Source organism: Heptranchias perlo, chromosome 5 (genome assembly GCF_035084215.1).
Source record: "Heptranchias perlo isolate sHepPer1 chromosome 5, sHepPer1.hap1, whole genome shotgun sequence".
Lineage (NCBI taxonomy): Eukaryota > Metazoa > Chordata > Chondrichthyes > Hexanchiformes > Hexanchidae > Heptranchias > Heptranchias perlo.
Genome location: NC_090329.1, coordinates 110713803 through 110735758, shown reverse-complemented (window position 1 = coordinate 110735758; position 21956 = coordinate 110713803).

The window sequence follows — 21956 nt, the reverse complement described above, 5'->3', positions numbered from 1 at the left end:
TTATCCACAAATCCTATTGGTGAAGGTCTAAACTAGATAATTATGTAATGAACTTTGGAAGACCACAGATCATTATCAGATGGTTACATGTATATCCTTGCTTTATAAACTGATCTTGTTGATATTTTATTTATAGAGTACTTTAACATTTAAGCAAAAAAGTTTTATATATAGGATTTGTTGATTTGTTCACTGATGTTAAGACCTTGAAATAACAAAATTAAGCACTAGTGGCTATAGGCTACAGTGCTGTTCAGGCTAATCTGTAGCAATATCATTGGATGACTTAATGAATGTATTTTATGTTCTTGGGGCAGCCAGAGACAAATACAGTGAAGACATATGCCTCAGGGCATTGACCCAGCTGGTTGCTAATTGCCTATAAAGACCCTTGAGAATTTGCGCAGGCTGCCAATGGGCAAGCCAAAGCAGGAAAAATACAATTTTTCAACCCTGGTTCATCAAATGCTGGTCACTTCTGCATATAGTTTCAGGCGATAACTGTCGAGGAGAGCTCCCAGAGGCAAAGATCTGCTAATTGGTATGCATTTCCTTGATTGATTGCATAATATTTAGGTGGAGTTGCAGCAGCTCTTGCGTTCTTGGAGGTTCCGTTTAAATGCTAGCAATTAATAGATGAGAAGTCAAGTGGACTGCACAACGGGCATGCCCTCCATGCCCAGTGCTTCAACATGTGCTCCAGGCATGTGATGGTCTGTGCTGGGAATGCAAAAGTGGAAAAATGCACTTTAAAGAGCACAGGAACAATGTCTTATTTTATGAATGGGATAGGAACAGGAGTGGGCCATTTAGCCCCTTGAGCAGATCAGCCATTCGATGAGATCATGGCTGATCTGTGACCTAACTACATATCCCTTAATACCTTTAGTTAACAAAAATCTATCAATCTCAGCTTTAAAATTAACAGCTGAGCTCGCATCAACTGCCGTTTGCGGAAGAGAGTTCCAAACTTCTACCACCCTTTGTGTGCAGAAGTTTTCCCTAACTTCACTCCTTAAAGTCCTGGCTCTAATTTTTAGGCTATGTCCCCTAGTCCTAGACTCCCCAACCAGTGGAAATAGTTTTTCTCTATCTACCCTATCAGTTCCCCTTAATATCTTGAAAACTTCAATCAAATCACTCCTTAATCTTCTAAATTCCCAGGAATACAACCCTAGTTTGTGTAATCTCGCCTCATAATTTAACCCTTTGAGTCCAGGTATTATTCTAATAAATTTATGCTGCACTCCCTCCAAGGCCAATATATCCTTCCTACGGTGCGGTGCCCAGAACTGAACAGTACTCCAGGTGTAGTCTAACCAGGGCTTTATATAGCTGTAGCATAACTTCTACCCCCTTATATTCTAGTCCTCTAGTTATAAAGGCCAGCATTCCATTAGCCTTTTTGATTATTTTCTGGAGCTGTCCATGCCATTTTAATCTATGTACATGGACCCCCTAAGTCTCTTTGGACCTCCACTGTTTTGAGCTTTTCACCATTTAGAAAGTACTCTGATCTATCCTTTTTAGGTCCGAAGTGGATGACCTCACACTTGTCTACAATGAAATCCATTTGCCACAGTTTTGCCATTCACTTAATCTATTAACATCTCTCATGCTTCCATCTACACCGCTTACAATGCTGCCTATCTTTGTGTGATGGGCAAACTTGGATATGTGGCTCTCTATCCATCCTATCATCTAAGTCATTCGTAAATACAGTGAATAGTTGAGGTCCCAACACAGATCCCTGTGAGACACCACTGGTCACATCCTGTCAATTTGATTGCCTGCCCATTATCCCTACTCTCTTGTTTTCTGCCGCTCAGCCAATTTCCTAACTAGGCCAATAAATTGCCCTCCATTCCATGAGCTTCAACTTTAGCTAACTGTCTCTTATGAGGGACTTTATCGAATGCCTTCTGGAAGTCCATATAAACAACATCCATAGACATTCCCCTGTCCACTACTTTAGTCACCTCTTCAAAAAATTCATTCGGGTTTGTCAGGCATAACCTATCCTTTACAAATCCATGCTGGCTCTCTCTGATCAGCTGAAAATTTTCAAGATGTTCAGTCACTCGATCCTTAATTACAGACTCTAGTAATTTCCCGACAACAGATGTTAGGTTAACTGGTCTATAATCCCCTGGTTTCTCTCCCTCACCTTTCTTAAATAGCAGAGTGACATGTGCAATTTTCCAATCTAAAGGAACGGTTCCTGAATTGAGAGAACTTTGCAAGATTATAGTTAGGGCATCTGGAATGTTCTCACCTACTTCCTTTAAAACCGTAGGATTGAAACCATCTGGTCCATGGAATTTGTTGCTCTTTAGTGCCATTATTTTCTTCATTACTGTTAATTATGATGAGTCCCCGTCCCTAATTCAAAATTAGTTTCCTTGGGTGCTATCCTCTTTACTGTAAATAGTGATGCAAAGTAATTATTCAGCATGTCCGTCATTTCCTTATTTTCATTTACAATATCACCATTATCAGTTTTTAATGGGCCCGCATTGCTCTTGACCACCCTCTTTTTTTCCTAATATAATTGTAAAAATGTTTTCTGTTGATTTTGATGTTCCTTGCAAGTTTCTTTTCATTCTCCCTTTTTGTAGCTCTTTCTATCTGTTTTGTCATCCTTTGCTGTTCTTTGTATCTCCCAGTTGCCAGGATCTGTTATTTTTTGGATTTTTGTATGCTTTTTCTTTTAGTTTTATGTTGTCTTTTACCCCTTTTGTTGTCCATGGCTGCTTTTTAATGGCAAGTGGGGCACTTGCCCCTTAGGGGTATAAACTGGTTTTGTAAACATTAAATTCTTTTTTGAACTCTTCCCACTGATCTTCGGTCATTTTACCCATTAACAGATTTGCCCAGTTTACTGTGGACAGTCTCTGTCTCATCCCGTTGAAGTCGGCCTTACCTAAATTTAGAATCTTAGCAGCTGATACAGGTTTCTCCCTTTCAAACATTGTTGAACTCGATCAAAATATGATCGCTATTCGATAAATGTTCATGCACCGTTAGGTTGTTAACTAAATCTGTCTCATTACTCATTATTAAATCCAATATGTCCTGCCCCCTTGTTGGTTCTAGGACATATTGTTGCAGAAAGCTTTCCTGAACACTCAAGAAATTCGCTTTGTGTCTGACATGAGCTCGTCTGCTTATCCCAATCAATATAAAAGTTAAAACCACCCTGCCTTTGCTTCATGCTTGTCTAATCTCTGTATTTATACATTCTGCCACTTCACAGCTGCTATGAGGGGGCCCACACACAACTCCTACAACCATCTTAAATCCTTTTTGATTTCTTAATTCTAACCATAAAGTCTCCACTGCCTACTTACCCCTCATTATATCCTTTCTTATCATTGAAGAAATTTCATCCTTAATCACTAAGACTACTGTTACACATGAATTGTTATTAAATGGGTTTGGAGACAATCCAATGACCGTTCATCAGGATGAAGAGACTTGGCTACGATGAGACACTAAGTAAACTTGTTATACTCCTTAGTGATATTATGGGGTGATTTGATTGAGACATTTAAATAAATAAGGAAATTGATATGGCAGGTAGGAAACAATACTTCCCTTTTGAAGGGAATGGGAATGAAGAACAAGTGGGCATAATTCTTGGAATTTTAACTAAGATGGTTTAAAGTGAATTCTGGAAATACTTCTCCATACAAGAGATTATGAGAATGTAAAATGCACTGCTCCAACAGCCATATTTGTGAAATCAATTGAAGATGGATACTTATTTAGGAAGTAAGGATATTAGGGGACATGGACAAAGGGGGATTGCGGATGGAACTGTTAGGGTGAATGAGAGCCAAATGATCTAATGCAATCTGCTGCTGTGTTCTAATGCAATTTAACACAGGTATTCAACTGTTTTAAAAAGGGAAAGTTTCCTACCTACTATGTCAAATTGCTCAATCAAATCCCCCCCCTTAATTCCATTTTACTTCACCAGGAGCCCATTTCCCAAATCTGACAGCCCTCACTTTTGTTTATGCTTCAGTCCTGAGATGCCTGTGATTTACAATTGGCCTCTCTGATTCACCTTGGACCAGTGGAAGTCTTGTACCCTCTGTATAGTGAGTACTCATGGTGGTGATCTGGTACCTTATGTAAATTTCAAGTGCCTCACTTTGTTCTGATGTCTGTTACAACACACTTTTTGTAGTTGTGCTGCGGGTAGTGTGTTCTGTTGTGCTCTTAGTATGGCCAGCCTCATACTTCAATAAAGTGTTAGTGATTAACAAAGCTACATTTGTGTGTGTATATATATAATAATGAGTTAAAATCCTCATCTTGATCAGTGCAAGAATTCACCAAAACATTAGTGGGAAAAATCCACTGATTAGTATCCTCTCCAGCTCTGTATAATTTGGAGGCATTTGCAGTTTTAAAATATTCAGTATTGACTGAGTGGTGCTACATACTTGACCAGTACTATTTTCCAAAATAAGCTGCTTTTTCTTAAGACCTCCAAGAATAGAATAATTTGTAATCTGCCATTCCTATAGCTGAGTGAGACATTACAAAATGGGGAAGGGAGATAAAGATGTAACTAGGAGTATTCTCTGCAAAGTACGAGACTCTTAAACCGTTTCTTCACGTTATCTTGAAACCATTGTTCTTTTTCTCTCTCGCTTTCCTTCTCTTTCAATTCATCTAGTTACAATATCCAAATGGAAACTGTTCCTGGCTGTATTGTCGGCCTGAATGTAGTATCTATTGCACGAGGTTCCAACTACTTGAGTTAGTCTAAATGCATTAGAGTGAGAGGCTATCTCTAATGTCCCCTAAAAATATTGTAAGGGCAGATTTTTTGAGGCTGATTATGGAGGCGGTCATTGTTGTTAATATTTGGAATCCTAGAAACTACAGCACAGAAGACAATCATTTGGCCCCTCACACATATGTTAGTGCTAGGTCTTCAACTGGAGTGATCTAATTCTCGTACATGCCAAATGTTAGTATTTAAGCAGATAGTCAATGCTTCAACCCATCTCAGCATTTCACAAGTAAAATGAGCAATTTCCATTGGAATTGTAGGTTGTTAGATAAACCAGTCATAGCAGTTGAAAGGTAGGATTCAAATCTGTCAGAACTAATCAGATTGGTTAGAGGGTGGAACTTGAGCCCATTTGTTGGTTAATACCTTGTTTAAAATAATGGACAGTAGTGTTTTATGAGTTGCCAACAGTAATTTCTAGCCTTGTGCTTTAAGGTTTTAAAAACAGTTTGAAATACACAATAGGTGTAGTAGACTAGTGAAATGGGCGGACACATGAAGTTTAACGCAGGTAAGTGTGAAGTGATGTATTTTGGTAGGAAGAATGAGGAGAGGCAATATAAACTAAATTGTACAATTTTAAAGGAGGTGCAGGAACATAGAGACCTGGGGGTGTATGTACACAAATCTTTGAAGGTGGCAGGACAAGTTGAGAAGGCTGTTTTAAAAAAAAACATATGGAATCCTTGGCTTTATAAATAGAGGCATAGAGTACAAAAGCAAGGAACTTATGCTAAACGTTTACAAATCATAGGTTAGGCCTCAGCTGGAGTATTGTATTCAATTCTGGGCACCACACTTTAGGAAGGATACCAAGGCCTTAGAGAAGGTGCAGAAGAGATTTACTAGAATGGTACCAGGGATGTGGGACTTCAGTTACATGGAAAGACCAGTGAAGCTGGGGTTGCTCTCCTTAGAGCAGAGAAGTTTATGGGGAGGTTTATTAGAGGTGTTCAGAATCATGAAGGGTTTTGATAGAGCAAATAAGGAGAAACTGTTGCCAGTGGCAGAAGGGCCGGTAACCAAAGGACACAGATTTAAGGTAATTGGCAAAAGAACCAGAGGCAAGATGAGAATTTTTTTTGTGCAGAGTTGCTATGATTTGGAATGTATTGCCTGAAAGGGTGGTAGAAGCAGATTCAGTAATAACTTTCAAAAAGGAAATTGGATAAATACCTGAAGGGAAAACATTTGCAGGGCTATGGGGAAAGAGCAGGGGAATGGGACTAATTGGATAGCTCTTTCAAAGAGCCAGCACAGGCACGATGGGCTGATTGGCCTCCTTCTGTGCTGTATCATTCTATGATTCTATGAAAAGCAGCAATGTCGTGGGAAAACTATCACCTCCAAGTCACAGACTATCCTGGTGGCCATCAATCGCCCTTCATTGTTGCTGGGTCAGAATCCTGGCGTTCCCTACCTAACGCCATTGTGGGAGCACCATTGAAGCTGACCCCCACCTCCCCAAGGCAACTAGGGGTGGGCAATAAATCTGGCCTTGCCAGTGATGCCCACACCCTGAGAACAAGGAAAAATATATCAGGAATGAGAGTTTATAGTGACAAAGAAAGGCTTCAAAAATTGGAGCTTTCTTTTCACTGGAATAGGGAAGATTCAGGAGGGATCTAACAGAGGTTTTCAAGATTATGAAAGGTTAAATAGTGAAAAATTATTTCTATTGGTTGGTGAATTGGCAACTAGGGGCACAGATTTGGGATTATCACTAGAAGAACAAAGGGAAAATTAGAAGAACTTTATCCACACAGAGGGTTGTGAAACATGACAACAGGTGGCTACTGTCAGAAACTAAACCCTCTCTTAAATGGAAATTGATAAAGTATTTGAAGAAAAATGGGTAAGCACAGGGAAATAAGATTCAAACATGCCAACCTTGGAAACTAGTAAAAGCTGACCATGTCAAAAAAGCTATCAGCTGAAAAACAGCCCTGAATGTAGGCTAGATAATGAGGATCTTAAAGGAGGAAAGGGAGACGGAGAGGTTTAGGTAGGGAATTCCACAGCAAAGCTGAAGGTACGGCTGTCAATGGTGGGGTGAAAGGAGTGGGGGATGCCTAAGGCGCCAGAGTTGGAGGAATGCAGAGTTCTCGGAGGGTTTTAGATAAAGGGATTTAAGCACGATGATGAGAATTTTAAATTTGACGCGTTGGGGGACCAGAAGCCAAAGTAGGTCAGCGATGGGTGAACTAGACTTAGGTGCAATGTAGGATACGTGCAGCAGAGTTTTGGATGAGCTGAAGTTTATCGAGGGTGGAGGATGAGAGGCCGGCCAGGAGAGAATTGCAATAGTCAAGACTGGAGGTGACAAAGGTATGGATGAGGGTTTCGCCAGCAGATGGGCTAAGGCAGGAGCAGAGATGGGCAGTCTTATGGAATAGGAAGCAGGCGGTCTTTGAGATGGAGGATATGGGGTCAGAAGCTCAGCACGGGGCCACGTAGGACACTAAGGTTGCGAACAGTCTGTTTAAAGCTGAGTCTATAGCTGGGGAGGAGGAAGGAATTAGTGGTGAGGGTCTGGAGTTTTTGTAGGGGACTGAAGATGATTGTGGAAATTACAGCTCATCCAGGACTGGATGTTGGACCAGCTGTCTGATAATGAGGCAGTGGGGGGGTCGAGAAAGGTGGTGGAGAGGTAGAGCTGGGTGACTTCAGCGTACAAATATAGGTGGGTATATTCAACATCCACTGTCACTTCCAGTGGAAATTCTTGGAGCCATTGCGACAGCATCCCAAATGCATTTCCCACTAATTTAGAGGAATATTCTGCTCAATGTTCCTTAAAGCAGGGGATCAACATGTAGCAGTGGTGGAGAGATCCATGACAGAATAATTATACATGGACTCTGAATGGAGTAAGCTGAATGCCTTTTCCTCACTCTGGACTTTTTTTTTTACTTGAAATAACTTTGAGCAGTCTCAATTCAGTTCTTAATGGGAAGACAAAACTGGCCATAATTTGGTTCACATCCAGAGATGCACACTTTCCAGCAGCAGTCACTGAATTGTGACCAGGAGCAGGAACCCTGGCTGATTTTTTTTCTCTCTCTCGTTTAGGAGCATTGAAGCTATTTGCAGTTCTTACTGGTGCTCAATTCATCTTTGGTAGTTACAGCCTGGGGGAGGGACGGTGCTAGTAACCAGCATTACTGCCCTGGCACTCCAGGCTGATTGAGTCAACTTTGGTGAGTTGGTTTCATATTTAAGTTTCTTGTACAAGCGTCATAGGAATTAAGCAGCTGAGGAAAGTTAATTTTTGGAGGTGGGTGGGGGGGGAGTTAATGATGGTCAATGGTGTAAATGTTTAAGTATGATCTCTGGGGGAAGAAGTACATATTTGTACGAAGCACAGTAAATGTTCAGGAAATGTTTAAGCAGAATTTTAGTTCCCTCCCTAAAACCTATCTATTTGACCAAGCTTTTGGTCACCACTTGTAAAATCTCTTGCTTTGTGTCGCTGTCCATTTTTGCCTAATTAGCTTCTGGGAAGTGCCTTGGGACATGTTTATAAGTTAAAGGGACTATATAAACACAAGTTGTTGTTGTAGCGCTACCCCAGCTGAGATTAGCTAACTCAAAACAGACCAGGATTCACACCCGACACCTACCTGCAACTAGAATCTGAGAAGGGGGTAGCCCTGTGTCTCACCTTGATGACAAAATTTCACGCACTTGAAAACAAATTACTTTAACAAAGTTGGTATATTATACTGACAGAACAGTAATAAACCCCAGTTGAACCGAATGATTAATTTATAAGTTGGAGAGTGAGGGTGAAATCATAGATTATTGCTTCAAAAAAGAATGACATGCCATTCGGAATTTTTTGGTGGTTATTACTTTATAGACTACAATTGTTACCCATCACACCATGTCTAATAGCATTATGTGTATATCCTGCATCATATGATTTCAAGCCCCTGAAAGCCATCATTCATTCCTTCTGCTTAAGCCAGTTAACATGTTCAAGAATGACAGCTTTGATACTGTAAGCAGTGGCTTTTTGAACACGTTCATGTTAAGTAGGTCTGAAAGTCATTACATTACGTCTGTAAGTGGTGAAGAAAGCAGCTTTCCTTGCCTTAGTGCTTGCTAAGCCTGAAGAACATATTCATGTGACTTGAAACAAAAGTTCAAATGATAAAGCAACTCCATAGAAAAATTGAAAATAAATACTGGTAATTCTGCAATAAAGTATTGTTTAAATTCAACACATGCTTTTTTTGGTGGGGGGGGGGTGGGGAGAGGGTTAAACTCCCAGTTTTACAAGATATAGTAAACAACATGCTTTTTTGTGCATTTGTAAATAATCAAACTGAGACAATCAGTTCCTATAGTGTTGGATGTTGCATAACCATTACTCAGACCAACCTAGTTAATATTAACAGGGAGTTCATCTTGTAACAGCACAGGGACCTGAAAACAATTCCCATAAATAAGAATTAAAAACATTGCTTTTGGTGCTGTGCACAGCTAGAAGCAGGAGTCATTCGTTCCCGGTCCATTCATCTCACATTTGGAAGGCTTCACTCTCTTACGTTGGCTGAATATGAGTTTGAGAGGCCAGGCCCAATCATTTTCACAATTTGGTAAGGATATCAAAGGATATGGTGCCAAGGAGGGTAAATGGAGTTGAGGTATAGATCAGCCATGATCTAATTGAATGGTGGAGCAGGTTCGAGGGGCTGAAAGGCCTACTCCTGTTCCTACGTTCCTATTAAATGCGCAAACCCCAAACAATAGATACTATTTTCAAAGGTCTGAATTATAGTAAATTACCTGTAAATTGATTTCAAAATAAAATTGAAAAGATTTGCTTCGTTCTGACCTCTGACCAGTAACAGAAATGTTTCTTGCTCCACAGTAGTACCAGCACAGTTAGTATAAGGATAAGGCAATTACCAGGAGGAATCATTCCTAATGCGCTTCTTGGGCAGTGTTCCCACCTGTCTAATCTTTTTAAATTTCCATGAAAGAACTTTGAAACAGTATTGAGTACCCCTTTCCTAAATGAGAAATTATTTTTAAAAATTAATGTGACACTATAAACTGATTTAATGTGACAGCCTCATGTAGCATAATTAACTTATTAATATTAACTGTGCCAGAAGCTTGGCTGCATTATTAAAAGGAAGCAAGATTAACAACTGATTCTTGAATGTTGGGATTAGCAGGAAACTACCAGGGCCCAATTTTCCCATCCAAGTGCCCCTACAGTAATCAGTTAACTCAACGCGTACTGGGAGTTGAACTTGGGACCTTCTTGTTTGATTGGCTTTATAGATATTGGCTGTGAAATTATGCCGTTTGACAGTAGAAACAGATTCACTCGTATTTGCTTAAAATTCCTTTTTCTGCTATTATAGCAGAAGTGTTAACCCATTTAAAATAAATGAATGACCACCTCCATTTAAAAAGTGGAGACATTTCCGATCAATGCATTAAACATTTTTTAAAAATTCATTCTTGGGTGTCACTGTCAAGGCATTTATTGCATTTATTGACTATCCCTTGTTGCCCTGAGAAGATGGCGTCAGGCCTTATCCTTGAACTGCTGCTTGTAGCAGTTCGATACAACTGAGTAGCTTGCTATACCACTTCAGAGGGCAGTTAAGAGTCAACCACGATGGTGTGGGGCTATAGTCACATAATTGGCCAGACCGGGTAAGGATGGCAAGTTTCCTTCCCTAAAGGGCATTAGTTAACCAGTTGAGTTTCTAGTAATAAAAGTGACCATATCCAATGAGTAGTTATACCACACAGACCAGGAAGATCACAGGTTCAATCCCCACTCTGTGCTATGCTAATAAGGCTATTAAAAAAGCATTCAGGACTGTTGGCTTTATAAATAGAGGCATAGAGAACAAAAGCAAGGAAGTTATGCTAAACCTTTATGGTTTGGCCTCAGCTGGAATATTGTATTCAATTCTGGGCACCACACTTTAGGAAGGATATCAGGGCCTTGGAGAGTTAGCAGAGCAGATTTGCCAGAATGATACCAGGGATGAGGGACTTCAATTGTGTGGAGAGACTGGGGAACCTTGGATTGTTCGCCTTAGAGCATAGATGGTTAAGGGGGGATTTAATAGAGGTGTTCAAAATTATATGGGTTTTGATAGAGTAAATAGGGAGAAACTGTTTCCACTGGCAGGAGGGTCAGTAACCAGATGACACGGATTTAAGATCTTTGGCAAAAGAACCAGAGGCGAGATGAGGCGAATATTTTTTACACAAAATAGTTGTTATGATCTGGAATGCAATATCTGAAAAGGCAGTGGAAGCAGATTCAATAGCAACGTTCAAAAGGGAATTGGATAAATACCTGAAAAGGAAAAATTTGCAAGGCTATGGGGAAATAGCAGGGGGATGGGACTAATTGGATCATTCTTTCAAAGAACTGTCACAGGCATAGCCTCCTTCAGTGCTCGATGATTATATGTTGCTGAAACCAAGGGTATAAGGTGAGGGCGGTGGAAAGAAGGAGATGCAGTTTTTAAAAAGAAAGAAAACTAGAGTTGTTTTGTAATAGTTTATGAAAGGCAGTGAGTAAACCTGATGTGAAATAAGCAAAAGACTGTAATCTAATCTTGGGGTTCAAATGCTGTATTTTTAATTGTGAGATACACAGTGGATTGTTTTGAATATTCCATGTCCGGTATTATACACTTCAGACCACAAAATATGTCGGTAGGGACGCTGCTGCTTTTATACCAGGTTAAATCTGAAAAAATATGTTCCAGACTAAAACATCGAGAGGAGAAGGAGGAGTGGTGTCACATACAGTTATACCCTCTTCACAATTGCTCAGTACTGGTTGTTGGAAGATGCTGCGCGGCTCTGCGCTGACATAAAGTGCAGCTCCCAGTTACGTTTTGCAAAGGAGGCCAATTAGTTCCCTGTTCAGATCAGTTCCTAGCCGGCTGTTGCTGTTTTAGCTGCTTCCCCCTCACCTCCCTCCCTATCATAGTCTGAATGCATGAGAGAGGTCAGATGGTGCATTGAGTGTCGCTACCTTTCTCCCAGCAGCTCGGACCCACCCCCCCTCCCGGGAGCTGCACTCTGCGCCAGTTCAGTAAAGTGAGCTCCGCACACCGGGAGACCCGAGTGGATTGTCAGTGAAGAGTTTGTGCCGTGACACAGACAAAAGTCAGGCGCTCCAGGTTTTGACATACGATCTAACAGCTGCGGTGTCAGCAGCAGCTGACCTGTCATGGGATCTTAGCCTGGGGGCCACGGGGGGTCTTGCTTGTAATTTCCCAGCCTCCAACCCCCCTGGCTTTGGAAATAGAAAGCTTAGCACAAGAGAGGACATTTTAAATCAGTCGTTAATACCATAAGCTACAGCCCCACACATCTTGACCTGTGCAGATATAACGAGAGAAAGTTCATTTATTCAATTGCACATGCTGTAAAGCCACAGGAGCTTTGTATCTGAATAATCCAAAGCATATTACACTGAAACAAAGCGCCATATTCATTGGTAAAATCTGTTGCGGCAGTTTAAAACCTAAACATGCTCTCTTATTAGGGCAGTTAAACGATCCACATGCCAGGATGTGCTGTACGGATGTTGTAGAATCAATGCCACTAATATTTATTGGTTCGGAACAATGAGACTCACTAATACTTTTCTGGTCCACAATTAAAGGCACACCACTTCCATGAAAATGTTTTTTATTTGTTTACAGATAGAGCACGCAATGGCGTAAATTAGGTTGAAATACATCCTTGCTTCAGCTGTGTACAGTTAATCGCAGCAAAAACGATGCACAACTCCTGAAAAAAATGGACAACAACTAGAGAAGCTGGGATTGTTCTCCTTAGAACAGAGAAGGTTAAGTAAGGGGAGATTGAATAGAGGTGTTCAAAAAATATGAGGGGTTTTGATAGAGAACATAGGCAGAAACTGTTTACACTGTCAGGAGGGTTGGTAACCAGAGGACAAAGATTTAAGATAATTGGCAAAAGAACCAGAGGGGAGATGAAGAGAATTTTGTCAGCTACGAACAAACTGGATAGGCTGCTGGTGGGCCATATATCTCATTGAATGTGCTTTTTCCAACTTACAACATTTCAAGACAATTTCTCTGTTTACATGATAAAATATCACCTAACACAAGTAAACTGACAAACTGGAGAGGGGCCCATAAATTACAATGCTTGACTCCTCACTGTGACCCATAAGAGTATCAAAAGAGGTGGGGAACATGATACCATAGTGATACCCCAATGCTAGCCTAGAAGGAAGTGGAGGCAGAAAAGTTGATAGTAGTGATGATGACATCAACTGTCACTTCTTTAAAGGTTACATTATATGGGGGTAAATAAGCTGAAAATTACATTACAGTGTGGTAAATTTAAAAATACTTCATGTAACATTTTAATATCAAACATTTATAATGGAAACTTTTTATGTAAATATAATGGGAAAACTGTATGTAAACATTTGAACATCACAGTTTGTTGCTGAACCAATTGAATTACTCAATGTTTTTGAGAAAATTTTGATCCATCAATTTTTCTCAGTAACTGAAATTTCTAATGTCCAAAATGAGTTCTGAATTTTTTTTAAATTAAAGAAATAACTATTACATGATTAAATTTATCCATTGAATTGTTTTGTGCCTTTTAATGCCTTCATTAAAGTTTTTAACTTGAAGGACTCAGCATCTCCCAAATGCTTGGCTTGGATTTGATGGATTAAATTTTCACTTGTTAATGGGGCGGTTATGGCTTCAAAATGGGGTCCGTAGCCTTGCTGCCGCGTTAACACCGACGAAGAGGCCAGTGACATTTTGAAAGGGGCCGATCGCTGGGTGCCATTTTAGGTTGGAACTGATCGGAGCGTGCGCCCGTGAAAACTCCGACCATTTCCACGGGTGATGGAGCCAAAGAGGCCCAGTCAGGGTAATTTTGGAATTATTTTGTTGGTCTTGAGGAGCAAGAGTGATCCTCCAAGCCCCACAAAAATAATCTAGTCTGCTACCGCACCAGGAATCCCACCCTCTGCAATTGCAATTCCTCCCCGCACTTACCTTGCTCACAGCTGTGCTGGCTTGATATTGGTAGACCTCAATCCGGTGAGTTGCATTGGGACGCCCGTTTGGTGCCTCACAGTGGAGCCTGCCAACAACTTAAAGGTGCCAAGCTGAAGATTTTTCAAAGAAAATTTCCCTTTTTTTTTTAATTGACCGATTGCCACGTCATAATCGGTCATTCTACAATCAACTGCAGAAAGGGAAATCCCAGCCTTCTAACTTTAAAATGTTTCCAGTGCCCTTAGCAATGCTGGATGACAGGGACCCACACGTATTGCTTGCAGCTGGCATTGCTAAGGGTGGTAAAAGTGGGAAGGAAGTCATATGACATAATTCCCATATTTGCACTCCCCTACCCCCAAATAGGCCAGAAAGTGACAGGTGGAAAAATGTGCGGAAACCTGGCACAATCAGGTCATTTCCCAATTTACTCTCCTGCCTACCCAAAATGCAACATTTTTATTGGCTTAAGTGTCTCATCGGATGTACATAGCAGATGAGGAAAGTCTAGAGTACTGAATACTATTCAAAGTGCTCTATCTGAAAATAATATGCATGTGTATTTTTATATTATCAAAATACCTTTTAATTTGCTGCTCAATGGTATTCCCTGCCCTATAATATATATTTTTTGTAATTTACGGTCTAAAATAATCTGCTAATAATGGACACAAGTCATAAGGTGTGGAGTACTAAGTCATATGGCTCTACTCAATCGGTTGCCTGGAGTATTATAAACACTAAAAATATTCCTATTTACAACCTACACTGAAACAAAAGACCTAGGTTTTGGCCCGGAATTTCCTCGGAGCTGTCGTAACTGCCAGAAGTGCGGTGGAAACCCCAGTGAAGTTACAGCGCCGGAGAGAGAGAGCAGCTGCAAGGAAATTCTGGGCCAAAATGGATGCAGACAACCTTGAGCCAAGGTTGCACAAAACTAACAGAGACCCATTGTTCTGGCCTCAGACAAATCAATGGTCATGCTGAGGGAGAGCCCAGCAGAAGAGGTAGACATGTGTTAATTCAAGGATCAGGTAGTTGCCACTCATGATAACACCTCATTCGGTCCATCAAACACCTCTGCCCAAGTAACCGAACACATGTTGGAAAGCCAGCAGATCTGTAAAAAACGTGCTTGTGTTATTTTAAGGATGCTGTAGAAATATGCTGGCCTATCATGCTGGTGCTGTTGGTTGATTGGTTGAGAAACTTGCAAAGTTGTTGGCTCTGTAGCTGTCCTTAGATCAGAGAAGGTTAAGGGGAGATTTAATAGGGGTGTTCAAAATCATGAAGGGTTTTGATAGAGTAAATAAATAGAAACTGTTTCCCACTAACTGGTCAGTAACCAGAGGACACAGATTTAAGGTAATTGGCAAAAGAACTGGAGGTGGGATGAGGAGAATTTTTTTTACGCAGCAAGTTATGATGATCTGGAATGTACAGCCTGAAAGAGTGGTGGAAGCAGAATCAATAGTAACTTTCAAAAGGGAATTGGATAAATACTTGAAGGGGAGAAAATTTACAGGGCTATGGCGAAAGATCAGGGGCTTGGGACTAATTGGTTAGCTTTTTTAAAGGCACAATGGGCCGAATGGCCTCCTACTGTGCTGTAAAATTTTATGATTCTATGTAGACTAAGGCATCTGTGACGACCTTGATATATCTGTGGATAGCAAACTAGCTGACACTGCATATATCACAGTACTTGTCTGGAAGGACCCTGACGCATAAAGGTTCATGGCTATGACAGTCACTGGCAGTGCCACACCTGCATTTAAAAATGTCAGTACGTCTTCAATAAGAAGATGGCACAGCCCTGTCACAGCTTCAGCCTCCTAAGGCTTCTCGATCACAGGTAGCTGCACCTGGGATGGTAGACTCAATATCCATTGTATTCCAAAGACTCTAAGTAATAGTTCTGATGTGCAACTGTTCACCTACCAGTAAAGCAAAGCAGTCTGCAGCTGTTGCTACGATTATGGTTTTAAATGAGAGTTGGGAATACAGCAGATGTGTTTTTTTTCTCGTTCATGGGATGTGGCCGTCGCTGGCAAGGCCAGCATTTATTGCCCATCCCCTAATTGCCCTTGAGAAGGTGGTGGTGAGCCACCTTATTGAACCGCTGCAGTCCGTGTGGTGAAGGTTCTCCCACAGTGCTGTTAGGAAGGGAATTCCAGCGACGATGGAGGAACGGCGATATATTTCCAAGTGTGAAGTGGAAACACTGCAAAATGGTGTGAGTTGAATTTAAAAACCAATCATGCCAGCATTAATGAGTTCAACCAGGCTAACATATGGCTTCAACAGTATAACAACAAGTTGTGCCTTCCAGTAATAATTTTGCAGTGTGCGAGGGGTTACATATATATTGTTCTGCACTTCTAAAATTACTTTGATACCTAAAGGGCAACTATCACAAGCACTTAAAGTACCATCAACAGCAATTTCTAGGCTAATATTTTATTACATTATACAAAGGATAAATACCCTAAACACAATGTTACATTGGGTGGGGGCATACATAGAGTACAGCGGCAGAGAGAATGGTAAATTTGTACAAAGCTGTGATTAGGACACAGTTAGAGTACTATGTGTAATTATGGGTGTCCCGTTATAGACAGGAAATTAAAGCTATTGAGAGCACACTCCGTATATTCACCAGGATGATGCCGGGGATGGGAAAATGTAGTTATGAGGAGTGACTTGAGAAACTGGGACTATTTCCACTGGAGCAGAGAAGGCTACGGGGAGATTTCATAGAGATTTTTAAAATTATGAAGGGTTTGATAGAGTGGTCAGGGAAGTCATTCTATCAAACTTCTTGATGGGGAGTCAGTGGCGAGGGATTATCAATTTAAAATTGTCACTAAGACAGTGAGGAGAGAGGATAAGAGAAACTTCTTTGCACAGAGAGTTGTTGGAGTATGGAATGCTGTGCCACAGGAAGTAATTGAGGCAGAGACAATTGCATCCTATAAGGCAAAAATGGATCAACATTTGAAGCAGAGGAAGATGCCGGGCCATGGGAAGACAGCAAGGCAGTGGGAATAGTTTTGGATTGTTCTAGCAAAGAGTTGACACAGACAAAGTGGGCTGAATGGATTTCTTCTGTGTTACAAACTTCTGGAGTTCAATACCTCCAAAAATTGCACATTGGGTTAAATATCCTAAAAATTGCAATACACTATGTACCATTGTTGGGACAAGGTTAGAGTATGATGTGCAAGAAAGAAATGATGGACATGAGTACAAATGTTGTAGATTTGACTATTTTATTTTATTCAGGTCTGCCAGAACCAATACAGCATGACTGTGGCTAAGAAGAAGGATCCTTTGTTTTAAACAAAAATTTTCTTGGTGTTAATGACATTAGTTTACCAGGGGAAAGGTACAATATTTTGTTTCTAAGCCAATAAAAGTATTGCAAATACCCCAAAGCCATAATTTGCTGTAGTGTTTCTGACAACCCTGTTTTTCTATTATACAGAAAACTCACCTGCCTTAAAGTAAGTCAGAAGCAAAATACTACGGATACTGGAAATCTGAAATAAAAACAGAAAATGCCGGAAGTTATGGAGAAAGAAACAGGTAACATTTCAGGTCGATCACCCTTCGTCAAAATGCTTCACGAGTTCTAACGAAGGGTCATCGACCTGAAACAATAACTCTATTTCTTTCTCCACATATGCTGCCTGACTTGCTAAGTATTTCCAGCATTTTCTGTTTTTATTAAAGTACGTCAGTATTTGCATAGTTTAGCGGCTGCAATATCTACTGTTCTTTGTGGCCATCTAGTGGTGGTTTTGTAAAGAAACTGGTTTGAGGTTACTTCGTACCTGTACTGTGGGATAATATCAGGCTTAATAGCAGATCTTGCAGTCATCAGATTTAAATCAAAAGTAGCCGTAGGAACACGAACGTCAATTTCCAAAACTGTTCTGACCGTACATTTTCGTAAGTAATGAATACTGTGTAGCTGCAGCAGCTGCTACCTTGCTAGCTCCAGGCTAGATAGTTTGTTAGTTGTAGCCACAGAGCAACATATAGAAGACAGATCTTTAATAAATCTGTTTCTTTATTGTCAACCATATTACTGATGTTTGCAGAATTTGCTTGATTAATAAAGCTCAGAGGCTGTGACCAGGAAAGGCCTTTCTCTTTACATTAATGAACCTAATTTCCCCTGCCTTTGTTTCCAGGATTATCTGCTGTCCAGCAGTCAGCTTAGTTCTCAGGACCATTCAAAGGTGACATTCTAACTTTCTTTCTGTCTTTCATCCGCATATTCAGACTAAATAGATATGAATTCCTTTAAAATTTTTACAGATGGCGTTTTCCCCATTATTAATTTCTTTACGTCATACATCAGAGCTGAAATATCACATCGAAGACCTCATGAACATTTCTAAAGTTACATAATACATATTTTATTACTTGTTTTAGGAGTGACCTTGGTCTTCCATGGGATCATTAAATAACTTCACATTAACTGCTTCTGTATAAAACTGAACTTTCATGCTTCAGTGACTAAAGAATTTTGACAGGTGTTCAGAGCTACACTGTAATGTAGGAACAGGAGTAGACCATTCAGCCCCTCAAGCCTGTTCAGCCATTCAATTAGATCATGGCTGATCTGTACCTCAACTCCATTTACCCGCCTTTGCTCCATATCCCTTGGTACCCTTACCTAACAAAAATCCATCGATCTCAGTCTTGAAATTTTCAATTGACCTAGTATCCACAGCCTTTTGGGGAAAGAGTTCCAGATTTCCACTACCCTTTGTGGGAAAAGGTGCTTCCTGATTTCTCTCAAAATGGCCTAGCTCTAATTTTAAGATCATGCCCCCTGGTTCTGGATTTCCAACCAGAGGAAATAGTTTCCCTGTATCTACCCTATTGAATCCCTTAATCATTTTAAATACCTCAAATCGATCACCCTTCAACCTTCTAAACTCAAGAAAATACAAACCAAGTTTATGCAACCAGTTCTCACAATTTAACCCCATAAGCCCCGGCATCATTTTGGTAAATCTGCATTGTACCTCCATCCAAAGCCAATATATAATTCCTGAGGTTCGATGCTGAAAAATGAATGCAGTATTCCAGATGTAGTCTGACCAAGGCTCTGTACAACTGAAGCATCACATCCTCCCCTTTGTATTCCAACCCCTTGAAATAAAGGCCAACATTCCATTATCGCTTCTGATTACTTTTTGTACTTGCTCACCAGTTTCCTGTTCGGCCCAATAAGGACCTAGGGCCCTCACCTTGGAGCAGCCTGCAGCTGCTCTGAGAATCCGGTGACAGCGGGGCAGGGCACCCCTGTTGTACCTCTCCAGGCATGGGTTGCCTGCGCCCATTATACTAATGACCCTGCTCCTGTAGTTTGGGACAGGGTCCTTGTGAGACCAAAGTGGCAGATGGGAATCCCGCCCTGCTGCATTTCCGCCATCCTGAACGGGGCTGTGGAAGTTCTGGGCTAGGGTATCGTAATCCTTTGTGGACTGATTCTAATTTAATTGTTTTTAAGTATTGTGCTGATTCGGTATTTTTTATATCATTTAGCTTCTGTTTATTAATTCATAGAAAGAAAGTATCATAGAAAGGTTACAGCACGGAAGGAGGCTATTCGGCCCATCGACTCCGTGCCAGTTCTGTGCAAGAGCAATCCAGCTAGTCCCACTCCCCCGCCCTTTCCCCGTAGCCCTGCAAATTTTTTCCTTTCAAGTACTTATCCAGTTCCCTTTTGAAGGCCGTGATTGAATCTGCCTCCACCGCCCCCTCAGGCAATGCATTCCAGATCCTAACCACTCGCTGTGTAACAATGTTTTTCCTCATCTTGTAAACAATTTTACAATACCAAGTTATAGTCCAGCAATTTTATTTTAAATTCACAAGCTTTCGGAGGCTACCTCCTTCCTCAGGTGAACGAAACGAAATTTCGTTCACCTGAGGAAGGAGGAAGCCTCTGAAAGCTTGTGAATTTAAAATAAAATTGCTGGACTATAACTTGGTGTTGTAAAATTGTTTACAATTGTCAACCCCAGTCCATCACCGGCATCTCCACATCTATTTATAAAGTCCAGGATCCCGTATGCTTTTTTAACAGCTTTCTCAACCTGCCTTGCCACCTTCAATGATTTGTGCACATATACCCCCAAATCTCTCTGTTCCTGTACCCCTTTTAGAGTTGTGCTCTCTAGTTTATATTGCCTCTCCTCGTTCTTCCTACCGAAATGTATCAGTTCGCATTTTTCTGCGTTAAATTTCATCTGCCACGTGTCCGCCCATTCCACCAGCCTGTCTATGTCCTCTTGAAGTCTATCACTATCCTCCTCACTGCTCACTACACTTCCAAATTTTGTTCCATCCGCAAATTTGGAAATTGTGCCCTATATACCCAAGTCCAAGTCATTAATTGACCTGTAAAGAAATCTGACCAAGTAGTTTTAACCTGTACACATTGGTCTGACAGCCTGCTATTTTCACGTTTTTAGAGGAGACAGGAGAGTGTGGTGGGTCTTCCGTATGATCTTCAGTGAGCAATATAGCACATTTAGGGGCTAATTGTTAATTCTGGGCATGCTAAACCATGCACAGAATGTCTAAGGGTCCAGATTTTAATTCATTGGCGAATTAGTCTGTTTATGGAAACTGCCTTTGAGGTATGAACAGAAAATAAAAATGTTGGGGAAAAGCTCAAACTGTGACAATCGTCTGATCAAAATTGAGTCCAATATATAGTGATTGTTTGATAAAGCATTAACCTTTACTTTGCCGCAAGGAGTGAATTTAATGTTGGGTTTTGCTTAAGCTAACTTTATGTTTGAATTTGTATAATTTGGACAAGACGCTAATTGGATAGCTCTTTCAAAGAGCCGGCACAGGCATGATGGGCTGAATGGCCTCCTTCTGTACTGTATGATTTTATGATTCTCTACCCCAGGGGTAATTTTCTCACTTTGTGCTCCCAGTGGGGAGTCTAACCTGCTGGTAGCTCATTTGAGACATTCATGCACAGCATGCACCCAAATGTCCAATATGCAGCCTCAGTGGGCAAGGCTCCCTGTTGAATACGTCAAGTCAGAAAATTACCACTCCTGAGTGTTAGGTGAATGCTGGTAATTGACTCATTAAACTATTCTCAGACTTGGATAGGAGTGAATTTAATGCTGTTGTTATTTTTTGCCTAACACTCCTTAGTACTGAATTTGCATAATTTTGTAAGACCTTCTGAATGGTAGGCGAGCACTGGTAAGTGATCTGTTCTATCTTGGCTAAACCCTCAATAATCTCACCCATCAATAAAGAAAAGGGCAACAAGAACTACTTGCCATTGGAACTGTCACTACTCTTTAAACGACAGCTTTGATGACAAAAAGAGTTGGGCCGTGAAATTAGTAAAATAATCTGTGTGTGTCTGTAGTGCTGGTATGTTCGCTGTAACCGGTGCTGTGGAGATCAAACAGGATTTTAGTCCATTAATTAAGATTCTGAGAGAACAGATAGCAGTGTTGGAGATTAGGATTAGCGTGCATAGAAAAGTCTTTGAGCACGAACAGTTCACAAATAGTGGCTGGTGTTGGACTCAAGTTGGGGAGACAGATAAGGTGCTGATCAGCATGAAGTATCCATTGGAGAAATGATAAAGGATGAAGAGGCAGGCAGATGGGGAACTGAGCCCCTCACAAGGACATGCGATAAGAGGTAGGAGATCAGTGGAATATTGCAAGCAATAAAAATGAAAAGTGGATTCCTAGTAGTGGTCAACATCAAAGGGAGAGGATGAGATTGATGAAGAAACAATGCAACTTAATAGACCAGGGGAGCACATAGTGGTGCTGGAAAGGAGAAGAGAAGTGATGGTAATAGGAAATTAACAGGTGTGATATGTGGGCAGATTAATAGGGTGGCGATTTGTCTGCCAGGCACTAAGATTAGGATATGGAGTAATGGTGGATAAGTTAGTGCAATAAGCAGGAGATGAGCCAGTGGTGGTTATACATACAGGAGTTAAAGACATGAGGGAGACAGTCAGGTGCTCAAAAGCAATGGTTTCACTTCTCTCCTGCTAATCAGTCCAGAATTACCGT